This window comes from Balaenoptera physalus (genome assembly GCF_965194825.1).
Source record: "Balaenoptera physalus genome assembly, chromosome: 3".
Lineage (NCBI taxonomy): Eukaryota > Metazoa > Chordata > Mammalia > Artiodactyla > Balaenopteridae > Balaenoptera > Balaenoptera physalus.
In genome coordinates, this window is record NC_138890.1 from 128,715,216 (window position 1) to 128,734,693 (window position 19,478).

The 19,478-nt window shown below is 39.1% G+C and overlaps 1 long non-coding RNA gene across 1 annotated transcript in view; it reads right to left on the bottom strand.

The window, feature by feature from the left end:
• Nucleotides 1-5,679: 5,679 nt before the first annotated feature.
• Nucleotides 5,680-19,478, bottom strand: part of LOC309658605 — a 153,377-nt gene continuing 139,578 nt past the window's right edge. Inside the window, exon 2 of the long non-coding RNA XR_014262310.1 lies at nucleotides 5,680-7,066. This is a non-coding gene — a long non-coding RNA (uncharacterized lncRNA). The remainder of the gene's footprint in view (nucleotides 7,067-19,478) is intronic.

Consider the following 19,478-nt stretch of genomic DNA (forward strand, 5'->3'; position numbering starts at 1 on the left):
CTCATTGCTCAGGACCTCCTTTCATCCACTAAGAAATAGTATTGAAAGCTGATACATGTTAAGTTCTTTGCTGATTAAAAAAAGTAATAATAGGTCTTTGTGTTGTGCTGCAGAGTTACCTTTGGCTAAAATCATCCTCTTGGCCATTTATCACTTTGCTCCCCAAGCCCTGGACTCAGGTGGGAAGTGGATTGAGTCCTCTGTAAACCCCATTAATTACAGATACACAAGACATATCTTCTTTTATTTTCTTTTCTCCAAAAGGCAAACTGATTTGTTCTCTTTTCTACGACCTACACAAAGTAATCTTCCCAAGTAATATTAACATTTAGAATACACAGTCCCTCAGATGATCACTGGACCCATGACTTACTCATCCCAAGCACCGGATATTAATAACATTTTAAAAACATCCATGCCTGGCTTCCTGAGGTCTCTCTAGAGACTCAAGGAGAACACTGAAAGTACAGAAAACTTACTTTGCTCTTGAGGAGACTTTGTAAGAGCAGTTTTTTCAAAGATTAGAAGATTCTTGAATATTTTTGCCATATAGATTTGTGGATGGGTTGAACTACAGTCATTTTCATTAACTGCCTGGTCCTATATGCTTTATTTGGCCACATTGCTATAGAAGGCATTCACCTAATACCCATGTACATGATAGAATAATAAAATGCAAGGACCAAGATAGGCCCACAAACTGGCTGATAGAGGGGGGTATTCTCAATTTCTGGCTGTCTGGGCCAGGCAGAGGCAGTATCTGGCCTCTTTAGAGTCTAAGTGGGAGATGGGCAGCTGGATTTACCAACCCACCAACACCCTACACAATACCAAAGAAGGAGTTCTATAAAAGGAATCCCAGTGGAGTTAGGAAGGGGGAATGGATGCTGGAAAACCAATAAATGACACATATACATAACAACACTCCTTTCCTCCCAATCCCAGATACCTGTATAACCAGCAATTAATAAACCCTTAAAAAGTGGTAGTTGATAAAGGTTTAAAGAATTAACCTTAAAAGTTTGCAACAAATATTTATTAAGCATGAATAATTCACTTAATCTTCCCAATAACTCAATAAAGTAGAATTTACAATCCCCTTTTAAGGTGAGAAAACTGAGGCTTGTACAGACAAAAATCATTTTCCCAAGGTCACCCAAATAATAAATGAAGAAGCTGGAGTTCAGTCTAATTTCTGTTTGAATCCAGACTGACACTGGTGCTATAGTAATGGTAAGTCCCCAAATCGAATGGGGCAAATGTAACTGACCTGATGTTTTTAGGGAAAAAAATTACCACACTAATTAACCCACAGTAATTTTGTGGGCCTGCATAAGAACTTTTTAAAAATTGAGACTAAACTTGAAAGAACTAGTTCTATTTGCCACAGGTCATGAGACACATGCAATAAACAGGGAAAAAACATTTAACTAGTTTATTCAAGACTAAAGAGAAACTGGATTTCCCTAGGATCTTCCATCAGGAGAATCAGTAGAGTGTGTGCAGGGAACATTCAAGTTTGTTGCATGACATGAACAAAAATGTGACCAGACTTTCAATATTCTTCAGGTCCATGCTCTTCACCACTGGCAGTTATGAGTTAACGTGGAAACAGAGGCCAAGTGTAGAGACTTATGTTCCTTATTGTGGACACAGGACCAGGTCAGGGAGACCTATTTTTTTAAAGAGCTCTAAGCTTCCAAAGCTTTTGGAATTCCATGCATAACCTTACTGATGAGCCATGCTATTGGACAAATTTAATTTGAAACTAAGAGGAAAAAAATAGAGCCTGGTACAGTTATTTCTGGAAGTATGGGCTTACAGATGTAAACTAGAGGTGTGTGGGTTAAACTGGTGGTGCCTGGGAGTGCCAGTCATTGCTCATTGTAGAAATGCCCTAAGCCTGAGAAGTAACACTTTTTTTTTGTAAGTTGCATAGTTTTTTGGTAGAAATGAAGTCACAGTTTTGGAGCAGATTCACCGGTAGTGTTGTACAAGCTTTGAGTCTCTACAGGTATCCTTAGAACTTGAACTTCAGGGGAGAGGAATCGTCAACCACCTGTCCTAGCAATGTGGCTGTAACCACCTGTCCTAGCAATGTGGCTGTTTCTCCAGGGACTGATGAGCAGAGCGTGAACTGGGCCGACCAGGCAGCCCTTAGAATTTGGGTCTGTATGAACCTCAGAGCTAACCCCAAATTTCTAATGATGTAGTCAAATTCTAGACAATATTTGGGTCTATCTGGGCCTGTGAAAATAATGTCCTCTTAAAGAAACCAATGCCATTAAAGCTGAGATGCCAACTTAGAATCAGAATTGAGGTAAGCTCTGTAGGGATAAAGCCTCCAGTTCTTGAAAACAGTCTAATTTAGTATCTTACTTTACAATATTCTTATTAACTGGACAAAAAATTCTCAAAGATGAGTGAATAAACTGATTTTGTAATATTTTCATATGCTATTAAAATTTGAATTTTTAGTAGTTTACAGGATTTATGCGTAACCATTTTGTCAATTTAAAAAGCCATGTGACTACACACACACACACGTTTCTGATTGCACGAGTCATTATTTGAAAGTGCCCTTTGCCACACAGTTTTTACTTAGCTACCTTAAGATTAAATCTGCTAGTGGTTAAGAATCCGCCTGCCAATGCAGGGGACACAGGTTCAATCCCTGGTCTGGGAAGATCCCACATGCCATAGAGCAACTAAGCCCATGTGCCACAACTACTGAGCCTGCGCTCTAGAGCCTGCGAGCCACAACTACTGAGCCCACATGCCACAACTACTGAAGCCCACTCGCCTAGAGCCCATACTCTGCAACAAGAGAAGCCACCACAATGAGAAGCCTGCGCGCCGCAACGAAGAGTAGTCCCCACTTGCCGTGGCTAGAGAAAGCCTGTGCACAGCAACGAAGACCCAATGCAGCCAAAAATAAATAAATAAAAATAAATTAATTTTAAAAAAAAGTACTTTCCTTAAAAAAAAAAAAGATTAAATCTGCTAACAGCAAATATCTACACAAGTTTTCTCAATTTTAATAGATACCCTTGAAACCAGAAATACTTTTAAGGCTCCAAACCATGCATTTTTACAGTGTGTTCTTGGGCTTTGTGTTGCTGGAGGACATATTTTGGGGGGCAGTTCCACCACGGGGGCAGACAGGCTTGTCAATGAAGTCACTCTATTTCACATTTCTGAAAAGTCTCAGTTTCTTTGTAATATGTCAGGTGGAGAAAATGAGGCATAGGAAACTCATATCTGTTATTCGCTTTCATAGCATCCTCAGGTTTTCTTCATAACACTTACTGTAATTATAACTAAGGAGCTATGTTCATAAAGTGTTTAGTGCCTGTCTCCCGTTAGAGTATAAATTCTGTGAGTGTGGGGTCTGTGTCTGTGTCGTACATGCTATATTCCCATTGAGCCCAGTTCCTGAAACTTGAAATGCGGTCAGTAATTGATTAAATAAATGAATGAACAAAGGGAGGAAGTGACCTGTTCAAGGACACATAGAATCAACAGCTGAAGGGAAGAAGAGGGTTGGCTGTGAAAGGAACTTAGAGTAAAAGTCCCAAATTAGAGCTTTTCTCTCGAAATGGAAATAGGGTTATTTGAATAAAACTCCTTTGGGTCAAACATCATTTTGTTTTGTAAAATAATCGTTTAACTTACAATGTTAAAGGTAAGCTTATAAATAGAATTCAATAACTTGGGACTTTCCTGGTGGCGCAGTGGTTAAGAATCCACCTGCCAATGCAGGGGACACGGGTTCCAGCCCTGGTCCAGGATGATCCCACATGCTGTGGAGCAACTAAGCCCCTGCGCCACAGCTACTGAGCCTGCACTCTAGAGCCCGTGAGCCACAACTACTGAGGCCGTGTGCCACAACTACTGAAGACTGTGCGCCTATAGACAGTGCTGCGCAACAAGAGAAGCCACTGCAATGAGAAGCACACACACCGCAATGAAGAGTAGACCCTGCTTGCCTCAACTAGAGAAAGCCCGCGCACAGCAACGAAGATCCAACCCAGCCAAAAATAAATAAATAAATTAATTTAAAAAAAAAAGAATTTAATAACTTGATAAAATAGTTCTGTACTCAATGCCAGGCCTGGTTGGAGTGAGTATTGAGGACTAGAAAAGTTATTGTTATTCAGTAATAATATGATGTTACTTACCATATTATTAAACAAAAACTTGTATACCAATATTCATTAAGCATTATTCATTATAATGTTTCTCAAAGTGGAAACAATCCAAATGTGCATCAACTGATAATGGATAAATAAAATGTGATATATACACATCATGGAATATTCTTTAGCCATAAAAAGGACTGAAGTACTGATTCATGCTACAACATGGATGAACCTTGAGGACATTATGCTAAGTAAAAGAAACCAGCCCCAAAAGGCCACATGTTATATTATTTTACTCTTGGGAAATGTGCAAATTCATGGAAACGTGAACAAATTATTAGTTGCCTGGAGCTGGGGGAGAAGGCAAAATGGAGAGATTGCTTAATGGGTATGGGGTTTCTTTTTGATCTGCTGAAAATGTTCTGGAATTAGATAGTCATTGCACAACATTGTGAATGTACTAAAAGCCACTGAGTTGTACACTTTAAAATGGTTAAAATGGTGAATTTTATGTTATGTGAATTTTACCTCAATTGAAAAAAAACCAAATGATTAAAAAAAAAAAGCCATATTAACGTATCTATTTACTTTGCAATGGTATTTGGAGGAGGAATGGAAATGCAAATTGTTTTAAAAACATAGGTTTAAAGACTTTTTTTGGCTGGGAACTAATTTTCAATGTATGAAAAACATGGCCTTAATTGAAAAATAAGCTAGTCAATCTAGGCTCTTTTCTTCGTTCATTCATCATTATGATGGCAAATAGCAGTGTCTATTAAATAAATTGCAGTATCTAGCTTGGCCTCTCTGGGTTAAGACTGCAACTCAGCCACCTAACACATTAACTTTGGCAAGTTAGCTAGCCTCTCTGTATCTCACTTTCTTCATCTGAAAAATGAGTATAATAATAGTGCCTACCTTTGTACTCCTAATGAGATAGTGTATCAGTGTATTTCAATCCTTGGCTGCATGTTAAGGTGCTGACTTTTTTTTTTTTTAATGACGAGTTCCCAGGTGATTCTAATGGACAGCCAGGATAGAGAACCACAAATGTATAAAAGGCATTGCAGCAACATGCCTGGCACGTGGTAAGCAGTAAATAAATGGTAGTTTAATAATGTTGTTAAGAACTTATCAATTATATTATTTTATAAGATTCAAGTGTATCTGCTATAGCATAAAAAGTGATGTGGGAGGCCTGGGTAAAAGGATGTAGGAGGAAGAAATATATTTCCACAGAAATTTATATTTTATTTAACAAAGAGCATTATAACATCTACAGTCAACAGGTAGATTCTTGTATTTTAGTAGAAGCTCCTTGAATTTTGTTTTTGTTTCTTTTTTAATTTTATTGAAGTATAGTTGATTTACAATGTTGTGTTAATTTCTCCTGTACAACAAAGAGATTCATATATACATATACATAATATATATATTGTTTTTCATATTCATTTGAATTTTGTTTAATGGAATTTCCCTATACAGCTAATTCACCTAACGTATTTGAAATATCCCTTATTTATTAGCAAATTGTATGTTCTCAAAAATCATTCTCTTGCTTTGGTGTGCTTCATTGGTGTGAAAGTATCGTTTTTTAAATAATAAGGATAAAACTCTTAAACACAAAAATACAAAACTTCGATAATTATGTGCAGATAAAATACAGTGTTATGGACTGATGTTTGTGTCCCTCCAAAATTCATATGTTGAAATCCTAACCCCCAGTGTGATAGTATTAGGAGGTAGGGCCTTTGGGAGGTGATTAGGTCATGAGCGTGGAGCCTTCATGAATGGGATTAGCACCCTTATGAAAGGGACCCCACAGAGCTCTTCAGCCTTTCTGCCACAGGACACGGTTAGAAGCCAGCCATCTGCAGCCTGGAAGAGGGCCCTCCCCAGAACCCGACGATGCTCATACCCTGATTTCAGACTTCCGGCCTCAAGAACTGTGGGAGGGACAGTTTTGGGGGCATTAGCCCACTGTGGCCCCCTTTGCCTGGCAAAGCAATAAGGCTATTCTTTTCTACTTCCCCCCAGCCCCCGCAAAAAAAAAAAAAGAACTGTGGGAAACAAATTTTTGTTGTCTATAAGCCATCCAGTCTATGTTATATATATCACATCTTTTTTATCTATTATCTGTTGATGGACACTTAGGTGGCTTCCGTATCTTGCAATTGTAAATAATGCTGCTATGAATATTGGGGTGCATGTATCTTTTTGAATTAGTGTTTCTGGGTTTTTTTGGATATATACCCAGGAGTGGAATTGCGCGGTCATATGGTAGCTCTGTTTTTAGTTTTTTGAGACACCTTCATTCTGTTTTCCCCAGTGGTGGCACCAATTTACATTCCCACCAACAGTGTACAAGGGTTCCCTTTTCTCCAAATCCTCACCAACATGTGTTATTTGTATTCTTTTTAATGATAGCCATTCTGACAGGTGTGAGGTGACATATTGTGGTAACACATTATTATTTAAAGTAAATTACTCAAAAATTTGTTCTTTGTATAACAAGGTACTATATACATTTAAAATGATGTAGATAGATAGGTTATATATCTATGAATTTCACTTTAGGATAGTACAGAGTGTATTATAAAATATTTTTTTAATAGTAATCTTTTATTTATTTATTTATTTATTTTTAATATTTTTAATTTTTGGCTGTGTTGGGTCTTCGTTTCTGTGCGAGGGCTTCCTCTAGTTGCGGCAAGCGGGGGCCACTCTTCATCGCGGTGCGCGGACCTCTTCACTATCGCGGCCTCTCTTGTTGCGGAGCACAGGCTCCAGACGCGCAGGCTCAGTAGTTGTGGCTCACGGGCCTAGTTGCTCCGCGGCATGTGGGATCTTCCCAGACCAGGGCTCGAACCCGTGTCCCCTGCATTAGCAGGCAGATTCTCAACCACTGCGCCACCAGGGAAGCCCTAAAATATTTTTTATAAGAAGGATCTGGTATGGTTGAGGATCACCGATGATAAACGCATTCTGATGCTAATGTATATTGCAGTGAGGAGAAAGAGAGGAAAGATAATGTTTTACATTTGCCTAATAATAGTCAGGTACAGTGTTTTGTATGCAATCTCACTATGTATGCTATGTCATCCTTCTAAGATAGGTGATATTATTCTTCTCCCTTTCACAGATGAAGATACTGTGGCTTAAGGAGGTTTATTAACTTCATCATTCTCTCATCAGATATTTTAGTGTCCACTGTGTGCACTGTAGGTATTCGGAAGAGAGCTGGGAATGGAAAAGACACAATTTCTGCCCTTAAGGAGCTTATATTTTAGTGAAGAGAGAGAGAATAAAGAAAAGCAATAAATAAACAAGTCATGTTGTGACGGGTGTCGTGGAGAAACTTCGAAAGAAATGACTTGAGAAAACTTGCCCAAAGTCACATAACTAGTGAGTGGTGGGCGTTCCATCTGAACGTAGACATTGCTTTTTGGTTGTAGTAACCACTGAATGACTATTACTAGTATCACATTACAAGGTCATCACCTCTTCTAAGATTGTCTAGAAGGATGCCAAAATGTATGGACAAGAAGCCAAGGAGAAAGATCTGTTCAAAGCAGCTATTACTGGGTATTTTTTTCTTTTTGCATTCTGGTCAGATGAAGTGCCCACATGACACTGGTAATTACAACAGTTCCTGGTTCTGTACTGTGCAGTATTTTCGTTTTTAACATTCCTGATACTTATGAAAATGCATTTCTAAGTAAATAAGTTTAAATGCTTTTCTGATTTCTTAAGTGTGATTTTCAGAAACATCCTCAGTTTTATTCCCCTGTGGTAATGTATCTGTCATACCCAGTTTCTGATGTGTCTCCACTCTATGAGATGAGAAAAATGTGTACTGAAAACAGATGTGATACTCTTAAAAATGAAATAGCAGGGGCTTTGGGTCAGATATTTGGAAGGGTGATTATAGTCATTTTATGGATAAGTGGTAGAGAGGTAGGTAAGGCTTCTGTTAAAGAGAGATGACCTTTAAGCCAAAAGTCTAGACTGTGAGAATGTCTAGGAAAAGCCTTTTGAAATGAAAAAAACTTGGAAAGTTATGTTCTACCCTCAAGAAAAAGACCAATGTTAGAAAATCTAGTGATTGCTACTATGAGATAAAGATCAGAGAGAAAAGCACACAGGTTTTTTTTTTTTATGTATCTTAAAGCTTTGTTCAAGTTATATATTCCTTTAATAAACATAGTGATAAGCAGATCTTTTGTTTGGTTGTTTTAGTCATGATTTCAACTCTCCAAAAAAAAAAGAGAATGAAATATAAAGGAAAGTGCTGCTTTATTGGTCCTGGTTATTGGTACCAAGGAAATCATCCTCCTGGTCCTCATGGCCACACACCCAGCAGGACTTTTGATGCTGTGACTATTTTCCTAGATGAAAACAGCCTGCAAGGAGAAATAAAAAGTTTCAGGAGGACAAATCTTGTAAACTCCAACTTATTACATAATGAAAATTATCATATCTCCACTTACGTATCAAGCAGAGTTCATGTAAATGCTTAGATTAGTTGTGTTTTTTTGAAAACATGCCAAATACCTAGTCATCTTTTTCATTTATTCTTTAGCTTTTATATCATGTTCTTCAAGATACCCAAAGATAAATAGTATTCTAACCCTGTGTTTACTATTTAAAATGGCTACAGCAAATAAAAGATGATTTTACATATGTGTATTTCATAAAAAATTTCCTACTCTTATTCTTAACTATTCCTTTTATCTTTATAGATGCTCAATCTTTTGCCAAAAACCAATCTAACATTCCTACTTTGAGTATGTTGCTTTAAAGGCACACTTCTCCCTAATAGTAATTAGCAATCTTATAATGAACAGCACAGTTAATTTCTCAAGCAGCATAACTTGCATTGATTTCATAAATTTGAGGGTTAACTTTAATTGTTTCTGTAATAATTTTTTAGTATTCATCACCAAATCCACACTGGTCACCTCAGACTCTGGGGATTTAGTAGCTATCTTTTATATTCAGTTCATCTTTTGCAACTATATTGGCCAACTTGCAAATTTATCTGCAGTGTGCCTGGGTGGTTATGTAGAGAAAGCAGCTACTCTCTGGGGGCTAATGCCTCTTCTCCACCAATCAGAATGCAGTTCATGATTCATTAGGTTTGTTGGCTAGATTATTTACTTAATTCAATATAAATTATTTAATTCCTAAAGCTTTCCTGGTATTCAATATGAATGAAACAATTATTCCTGGACACAATCACCCAAATAACACCACACAGTTTTACCAAGCCCCAAGACAGTCATTAAATCCCTGCTATTCACTGCTTTACACAGGCTACTCATGCTGAGTTTTTGAGGATTATAACGTTACTGAAATTGTTTGCATCCAATAAGGGACTATATATTATTTCTATATTTAATGAGAACATCCCGATTACATAGCAATGTGATTATATACAATCATAAACTATTTCTCGGTAGCAATTTTGCCTTTGTTTTGATTGTGTCCTTTCTTTTGTCGTCTATTCTTGTCCATATGGAAAGGAACAACTCCATTGTTTCCTAATATAAGTCTGCTGCTTAGAAGCATTCCTCTAAGCCAATCATCTCTTGACATCATTTCTATCTGGTCAATGGCTGGTGGAAATAGCACCTAAGGTCGGTGTATTTTCTGTCTTGAATGTAATTTATATATATCCTCAAACATGGTGTCCCTTTCTTAGATTAAGCTCTCCGGAGACAGACCCTAAAGCAGAGAACTGTGTGCTTCCTGTAGGAAAGTGAGGGAGTCGTGATTGGTAAAGGATTTGCATTGCACCCGGGGCTGAGCCCATTCTAAGGGAACTCTGGAGCTGGGATGGTCCTTGTATCTCTGTATCAACCAGTTATTGGCTGTGGGCTGCTGCCTGGGAGAGGACATGATGCTGTGGCCGAAGGCCATCTCTAGCAAGCTACCAGCAGTCAGTATTCCCAGCAGCTGTGGGAACGAAGGGTCAGTCCTAAGGGAGGATCTTAGAGCACCATCTATCCATTACCCCCATTCTAAGGAAAATCTGGGTGAGAAGTATTGACAGAGACTGAGAAATGGAGGAACAGCATGACTTCTTTTATACACAGTCTTGGTTCTTTTCTCTTAAAATCTGTGAAAAATTGTTACTCTTTTTCCCCCATTTTCCTTTTCTCTCTCCTTTGTCTTAAACCAGTACAGGAAAGGAATAAGGTAGACCCCAGAGAATTTCAACCCTGGAGAATAGCAAGCAGTGTAGTAAAATTGCTATGAGACCTAGCTGGAACCGTCAGAGGTGGAGTTTCTGAGGCCTCTTTAGAGACCTGTGCATAAAAGGGCATTTGAGAAAGGGAAGAAGCTGCTTAAGTTTAGGAGGAAGAGTAGGTCACAAGTGACAATTTGGTTCTTTCCCTCGTTACTTCCTACTAGTAAGCACAATGTACTTGTGTACTCACACTGTCATTTCTCTAGCTAGCCACACTTAATGGCCTCCTCCAGTCTTAAAGAAGGTTCCTTATGACTCTCAGGTAGAGGCAAAAGAGTCTTTGTTAACAAAGTCTTCTCTCCACACTTTCCCCTCCCACCACCCACACACCTTTTACCTGTCCTGCTGCTTGCTTTTCCATGATCCTCTCTTTCATTCATTTAGTCATTAATTTACTCTTTCATTTATTGACTTCCTACTATGTGCCAGTTGCATTCTGGAGAGCCTGGGTCTCAACTGACTGCCTGGAATTTCAGGTGCTTGTTTTGCTTCCTTTCTGGTTCTTGTTTGTTCTCCTAACTTCTGAATCATAGCTGGTCCTGATCCAACACCTGTAGGTGTTAGATTTGGTTGGTCCTCTTGTTTCTTGTTATCAGAAACCACTGCTTGACAAACCTGATGTCTTCACCTCCATATCAGGCCTGTTAAGTGGTTTCTGAGAACTGCTCTGGCCTTTAAGTCATGATCCATATCTTCTGATCACAGGTTGTCTACTGGCACCTACAGTCCACTGCCAGCGAATCCACTGTGAATAAAGGTAAAAATACCCCTAAATAAGAGTAGCTATGGAAAGGCTGAACAGAGAAGCCAGATCATGGAGGCTGAGGACAACACTTAAGAATGTGGAATGTGGAAGGTTGAACAATAAAATTGGACTTATGAATGTGGATTGTGGAAAGTTGAACAATAAAATTGGACTCAGAGTTTGTCATTAATAACAAATTAATCATTTGACTTCGTATACATAATTATTTGCCTCTTTTTCATTTCATTTCTCTCCCAGGGACTGAACCTAATTAAACAATTGTTCTGCTTTTCATTTGGAAAACATTTTGACGTCTTTGATTTTGGTCCAATAGTTTTAGGTCAGTTTACTTATGGTTTAAAGTGGTTCACTTATTTGGTTTTTTTCTTTTCTTTTCTTTATTTTTTTGAAGATCTTTTTTATTTCCTTGCTCAAAAATGTTAAATTTTGTTTTATGACTTGGTTCAATGCAAGTTCCCTATTTCCAAGGGAAAGAGTCAACAGATAGCGTGTACTTGTTTTGAAGTTTAATACCTATTTAGACTTTTCAGTACATCAGTCTGCCTTGTTGCAACATGAAGGATAACAGTGTAACCACAATCCTCCTAAGTGTGTTGCATGCATTAGCTTCTTTAACCCTACAACAGCCATATGATGTAGGCACTGTTATTTCCAATTTAAAAATAAGGAAACAGAGGGATAGAGAATAACTTGCCCTCTATCACCAAGAGATCCAGCTCCAAAGCCGGTGCTCTTGTCCATCAAGTTATACACTTATACACCTGGTTAGAAATGCACTGCAAGATAATTGCAAAATCTAATTATAATGCCTATTTTGTATGCCTGCCTGCTATTCCCTCATGTTATAGGTAACTTCTTCCATAATCTGTTCTGTTTATTCAAGCCAGTAGGCCACAGCTTGTGAAAATTCCCTTGCTGTGCAACTTAAACGTGGGAACCTGCTTTTCTATCTCATTCTTTATTGACTTTCTATATATCTTCTGTTTTCACTTGAAGATACATCTGGAGTCCCTTGACTATCCCTGTTAATTTTTTCCCCTTGCCGTGTTTTGTTTTTCATTTTAATTTTGTAACAGTGTTATTTGAGTTAGTAAAGATAGAACTTTTATGAAAGACTCAATATCAAAATTAAGTTGCATTGCAAGGCATTATGGGTAAAATTGGAAGGAAGAGTATTTAAAAAATCCCCATTGAGGTTCTCTAACTGAGTCTATTTGAGGCTAATGCAGTCATCTCAACCTGATTTATGATTATATATTCTGACGTATGAAATGCTGTTTGTAAACAGTTTAATAAAAGGCTATTGCTCCAAATTCCAAATTAGCAGTGAGGGTGATTTCTATTAGAAAAGACATTTGTGGAGGATTTTGTTCTTGATACTTAATAAAGTGAGTTCTTTTTCTCAGTATAATACATGCTGTTGACTTGTGGCTCAGCTCTAGGGACCTGATGTTGTATTCAAAGAGTAAAAACATATCTCTGCTCATTGTTTATTTACTACATTTTGGGGTACATATGGCAAAGTTATTTTCCTTACAGTTCCCAGTTCAATTTTTTCTCCTGATTATGTGTTAAAAATATGTGCATAAAGTTCCCTGGTATCTCAGTTTAACAGTGTGAATCTCCAAGCCTCTTTTATTAAATGACATTTCTAGTATTTTAATGAGGGTTTGACATTTTCACATGTTACAATTTTGTTTTATTTTTATATTCATTGAAGTGACTTTCACGCTGCCTTTGTGTGCAGTCGATTTACAATTTCTAAAGGTACTTGGAGACACCTTTTCAGAAAGAAGAAGTACATCAGGAAATCATTCAGGATTCTCAGTGTTAGTATTCAGAGGAGTGTATTTTAAAAAGATGATTGCAAGGCTTTAAGTATAGGGGTTTTGTTCTGAGCAACATCTAATACTAGATTCTTTGGAAATGGCAAAGGCCAAACATGATTCAGACCAGGGCTTGTAAATTCAAACACCTGGAGGGCCCAGTGAGTGACATAAGTAAAAGAGGTGGGCCCAGTGAACTGTGGAGGGCTGTAACAAGTATGCCCCACCCAAAAAGGGCAGCCGCGAATTTGCCCTTTCTGATAGTTGCTATGAGGAAATTCCAGTGTCATCAGACTTTTTGGTATTCTAAGGGAATCTGGATGTTTCAGTGAAATATTCTAATTTGTAATTTTGGCTATTTCTGGCCTTGATTGTCCAGCACACAATTGGACACAGGTACTATGTTCACAGTGAATGACTAATGCTTCCAAAGATCCAAGAAGGAAAGGTATGATTGGAGATTGTCTTGCAAATGACTCAGAAAAGCAGGACCCCATTCCAGGACTCTTTCTTCAGTTGCCTTCTAAGGGCAGAGCACTGCGTGGCATCATTCTGAGGTGGCAAAAGTGACCAAGCTGCACCCTCACTTTTTAAAGAACCCACAGTCAAGCAGGAGGTCTAAGACACTACAAACATAAGTAAATGGAAGGTGAAGTCAGATAAATTCCAAAAGGATGTTCAAATGAAATTCAAAGGAAGGAGAAGTCACATCCGATTGGTAAGACCAGGGATGAGTTCACGGCTATTGAGATGAGCCTTGACAATGAATATAGGATTGTGGTGAATGCGGGCAGAATGACATTCCGGGGGGGTGGGGGAGGAAACAGAGAGCAGAAGTGTGGAGGTGGGAACACAGGAGCATAAGGATGTTCAGAGAGCAGAAACTAGACCAGTTGAAAGGCAGAAGCATCATCAGTGAGAAGGCAGGCAAGGGAGGCTGAGTGTATGTTATGGAGGACTAGACAGAGGAGGTCATACAGTGATTTTAGTTGACCAAGAAAAGCTGTCAATGCTTTTTGACTTGGAGAGTACTTTGCCTACTATTTTCTAGGGGTGAGAGAGAGGGCTGGGGGTTAAAACTTCAACATGTAAATTTGACGGGGGGTGCATTCAGTCCATAACAAATGAGCATATGAAGAATGTAAGAGTTTGCTCCTTTTTCTAAAGCTATTGAGGTAAAACCATTGGAGTTTTTAATGGTTTTAATGTACCTAAGATTAAAGTGAATTTAACTGTGAGATGGGAACATTGTGATGAAATGCTAATACACTCTGTGGCACCCTGTGTCACGAGGTAGAGAAAACAAGGTACTTTGTGCTTCCTTCTATAATAAAACTTACCAAGTCACTAAGTAAGTCACAAGTCTGCTCCCAGTTTCTAGCACAGGATGTGGTTCATAAGTCGGTGCTCAGAAAATACTGGTAGAATTAATGGAGGATGGTACTAGATTGGTTAATGCTCCATAAAAAAAAATCCTGAAGCCTGGTCAGCCCTCTCATCAACCCCCACTTTCCCACCACCACACACACCTAGTGGCTTTGGACTTTGAGAGCAAAAATTAAGAGATTATATGGAGGGATGAAAGATACAGAAGAGAGTTCTCCATAATAATTTAAACTTAGAGTGGATTTACATCTTACTGGAGGTTAGGTTATGAAGGCAGAGTGCAAAGAAACAGCATCATATAGTGCAAATTACCCTTGAACATTCTTTAGGAAGTTACTGCATTGGAGATATATAAAACACTCTGCTTTTTCTTTCAGCATTTGAACAGCCCACTGCTTTCTTCTGTTCAGCATCGGTTGAAGTTGGCTTGAATTGAAGGGTTATGTTATATGAAAAAGATACTTTTAAATGCTAGAATTAACTCCATGTGGTGATATGCTGTCAGTATGAAAAGCACCCCAGGACAGAGACTGCCTGAAGTGTAGCAGTTTTCTACCTCCTTTCTCAGTTCTACATTAGGATATATGACCATTGAATAGAATGGTGGAGGGAAGTCTCATTCTCCTTCTCTCCCTCCCTCCCTCAAATCTTCTTGATGGCCCAGCATGTGTGGTTGATTTCCCTCAAGTTAAAATGCACATATGATGAAATTTCTTTATACCCCGAGTTGGGGAGGTGAATTGTATCTGGCCAAAGCACAGGAACTTTGCTGCTTGCATGGATTAGAATAAGGATTGCACATCACTAGGGAGATGCTTGTGGGAATGTAGTAAGGAAGTGTGAGCCAGGCAGGTGTGGATTAATACCCTGCCATGGCCATTCTGGTCAGAGCAGTGTCAGGATGGGGATGATTGGTGTTCAGTTGTGGGAAAAGTGGAATTATGTCTACCTATTTTGATTTCAGGGGTTTTCAAGAGACACTGGGTATCACCATGTACTAAAGTGGGGCATGCACTTGGCATAGTGGAAGGAACCTACTCTTGGGAGAACGAAAAACGAGGGTGGAGTTGTAGCCTCACCCCTTCTCCCTTCCCCCTCACCAATGTTTGTTTATTTCAGCTTTATTGAGGAATAATTGACAAATAAAAATTGTATATACTTAAGGTGTACAACATGATGTTTTGATCTACATATACATTCTGAAATGATTACCACAATCAAGCTAATTATCCATCACCTCACAGAGTTTGCTTTTTTTGGTATGTGATGAGATCACTTGAGATCTACTCTCGCAGCAAATTTCAAGTATACAGTACAATATTATTAACTATAGTCACTATTCTGTACATTGGATCTCCAGAATTTATTCATCTTACATAACTGAAACTTTGTACCTTTTGACTAATATCCCCCAACTTCCAGCCCCTGGCAACCACCATTCTACTCTCTGTTTCTATGAGTTCAACTTTTTTAGATTCTGCATGTAAGTGAGATCATGCAATATTTGTCTTTCTGTGTCTGGCTTATTTCACTTAGCTAATTTGCTCCAGGTTCCTCTATATTGTAGCAAATGGCAGAATTCCCTTCTTTTTAAAGGCTAAATAATATTCCACTGTATATGTATATACCACATTTTCTTTGTTCATTCATTCGTCACCAAACACTTAGGTTGTTTCCATATCTTGCTAGCCTCACGTCTTTGTGATTGTGAGATCTTTGGCAAAGTATGTGACCAACTATATGTGGACAATAATACGTGATAGGGATAGCGTGAGGATTAAATGAGAAGATGTATGTAAAGCATTTAGCTCAGGGCCTGGGACATACTAACCAATGAAGATACAGTAGTTTTCTAGCTACCTCCTAACCATGTGAGCAAACCCATTTGTGAGGGAGGGGTGGGAATGCGAATATGATAAGCAAAAAGAAAAAACAAATAGAAAGCCACCATGGCTACTTCCATACAATCAGACATAACTAATGGACTAGCTAAGAGAAGGTAATTGGTGTGGAGAGCCCTGAACTGTGGATCAAGAGACCTGACTTCTAGTTCTGGGTGAACCTTGGCCAAATACCCTCTCCTCTCTGTTCCCTTAACAGTAAAATGAGGGACTTGGAAGATTCCTTCCAACTCCAAGATAATAACGCTTTATGTCATTTCTCTCCTCAAAAACTTTCAGTGATTCTCCAGTGCCTTCCAAATTAAACCATTTCTTTGGCTGGTCTTACAATTTTACCACCAAATAGCTCCAGGCTCCCTTTGCAGTATTTTCTCCTACTCTCACCTTGGACAACCAACACTACAGCAAATTGTCTCTTTTTTGTCTGTCCTCTGCATTTCACCTCTTTTCCTTTGTTCATCTCTGCTCCTTTTCATCTGTGAATATTCTCATCCTTTACCGCATGCCATGTGATACCATTTCCATGAAGCTCTTCTGTAGTTCCCCAAGATGTTTGTGCTGTATTCTGTGGGGTCCCAATCAGCACTGTCTTTAGGTGCCAGTTGGCAGTGGGGGAGCAATAGTGCAATGAGGGGCAGGAGGTTTCCTGTCACCTTGTAACCACATATCTGACCATTTCTGGTAGTTCTGCTATTACAGGGGCCTATGTGGTGTCATATCTGCAGGAAAATGTGTGGACTTGGCTGGTAACTGAGAGAAAGACCCTTTAAACGATGCTTTTACAGAGCCCTGAAAGAAAAGAGCTGCTTTTCACAGTCAGATTCTGGAAATAGTGAGGCGTAGATGACATTTCTTTTAAGCTGTATGCAAAGTTTCCCCCAGAGGAAAGAGATTAAAAGACAACATTAATTATTCTCAAGACTGTGAGTCCTGCTTTTCCCTAATTACTTTAATTTGCCACCTGCCTATTCTGACTGGTGACAATACACTGGTAGGAGTCCAGACCTGCAGAGAGAAAAATATTTCCTTCTGGAAGGACCTGCTGGGCCTCTCCAGCATGTCGAACATGCAAGAAGGCAGAGCAAGAACTCAACAACTCCAGTGAGGGAGTCTGGTCTAACACCCTCAACCACCACTTCTCCCCACGGGAAGAATTCTCACAAGTAGTATATCCTACCATGTACCTTAGTGGTTTATAGCATGGACCCTGGAGCCAGCCACACTTTCTGGGTTCAAATCCCAGTCCTTACCCTCCTGCCTGGCTAACTTTGTGACCTTGAACAAGTCACCCAGCCTTTTAGTGCACAGGGCTTTGGCTAGATTTGAAGACTGTTCGATCAGGCCCACGTCTGCTCCCCTCCCTTCTCCCTGAGCTCCCTGCGGGATGTTGTCAGCACAGCCTGACATGGCCACAGCTAGACCAGTCCTAGAAGTATCTGTTCCAGAGGCTTCCAAAGGCTCTTCTAACTTTCCCTCAAGATTTCCAACAGCCTTCGCACCAGACCCACTTCTTAGATGACCTCAAGGAATTTTCCTATCTTATGCTCTGTGGCCTCACAGTTTCTTTGGGTGAGGATGGGTAAAATGGGTCAGATTAACAACTTACCAGTGAAGCATGAGGCAGCTACAATATGCAGCCTCCCTTCTGCTCTCCAGTAGTACATATTGTGTAAACTTGCTCTTCATCCATTCAGCTAGTTTTTATTAAGCATCTTTATGAATACAATGGGCTAGTCAGATTAACAGATGTCTGCTGAAATATGAGGCAGTGCAAATGAAACCTCTCTAAAACAGACATAGTACAGAATTCCCTCAACTAGGATTTACTAAGCATGAGACAAACCTGCTTTTTGCCCTTATCCTGCTTATGGCCTAGTGGAGCCTCAATTACAATATAATACGATGAGCTTTAAAATGGGAGAAATAAGGGGAGAATTTAGAAAGGGCAGCTAATTGAGAATTAGGGCTCTTGGAAGAAGTAATCTCTAAAGACTTTAAAAATGAATAGGAGCTTACCATCCAAAGTGTAGGGTATTGGGAATGCTCCAGGCAGAAGGACAGCTCCCTGAGGTCTGGGTGGAAGAGAGAGCACAGCCCTGCTTGGGGACCTAAAAAATGTCTTTGGGGTAGAGGAGTAGACCTGTGGAGGAGTTTGAACTTGTACTTGAGGTTATGAGTGAGAGAATACACAGTGGTATTTGGATTTTAGAAAGATTGCTGTGGTCATAGCAGAAGAATGGGTGGAGGAGACCCAGCGTGGAGGCAGCTGTTCAACCTGTACCCATCAAGGCTGTACTGGGGTGAGTGAAACGAGACAGCTCAGGGTCCCTGTCAGGAGACTGAGTTCTAATGGTAGTGTTATAAGCAACTGACTGTGACTTTGCACAGTAATTTTGCTCTCTCTGGCCTTCAGTTTTCTCTTCTGTAAGATGATTATTTCTAAGGTCATAGAAATGTATTTCTGTATCATTTTTTAAGACCTACTATTTTTTAAAAATTTTATTTAAGTATAGCTGATTTATAATGTATTAATTTCTGCTCCACAGCAAAGTGATTCAGTTATACATATATTATATATATATATATATATATATATATATATATATATATATATATATATATATACACATTCTTTTTCATATTCCTTTCCATTATGGTTTATCACAAGATACTGAATATAGTTCCCTGTGCTACACAGTAGGATCTTCTTGTTTATCCATTCTATATATAATAGTTTGCATCTGCTAATCCCAAACTCCCAATCCACTCCTCCCCCACACCCCCTTCCCCTTGGCAACCACAAGAGACCAACTATTAATATGAACTTCTTCTTCTTGATATTTAAATTTTTCTTTTATTCCCCCCCCGCCCCCCGCAATTTCTGTATTAGTTTTCTAGGGCTGCTGTAACAAATACCACCAACTGGGTGGCTCACACAACAGAAATTTATTTTCTCACAGTTCTGGAGGCTGGAAGTCTGACCAAGGTGTTGGCAGGTTTGACTTCTAGTGAGGCCTCTCTCCTTGGCTTGCAGATGGCTGCCTTCTCACTGTGTCTTCACATAGTCTTTCCTCTGTGTGCACACATTTCTGGAACGTCTTTGTGTGTCCAAATTTCCTCTTCTTATAAGGACACCAGTCAGATTGGAGTAAGGCCTCTCTAATGGCCTCACTTTAATTTAATTAACTCTTTAAGGGCCCTCTT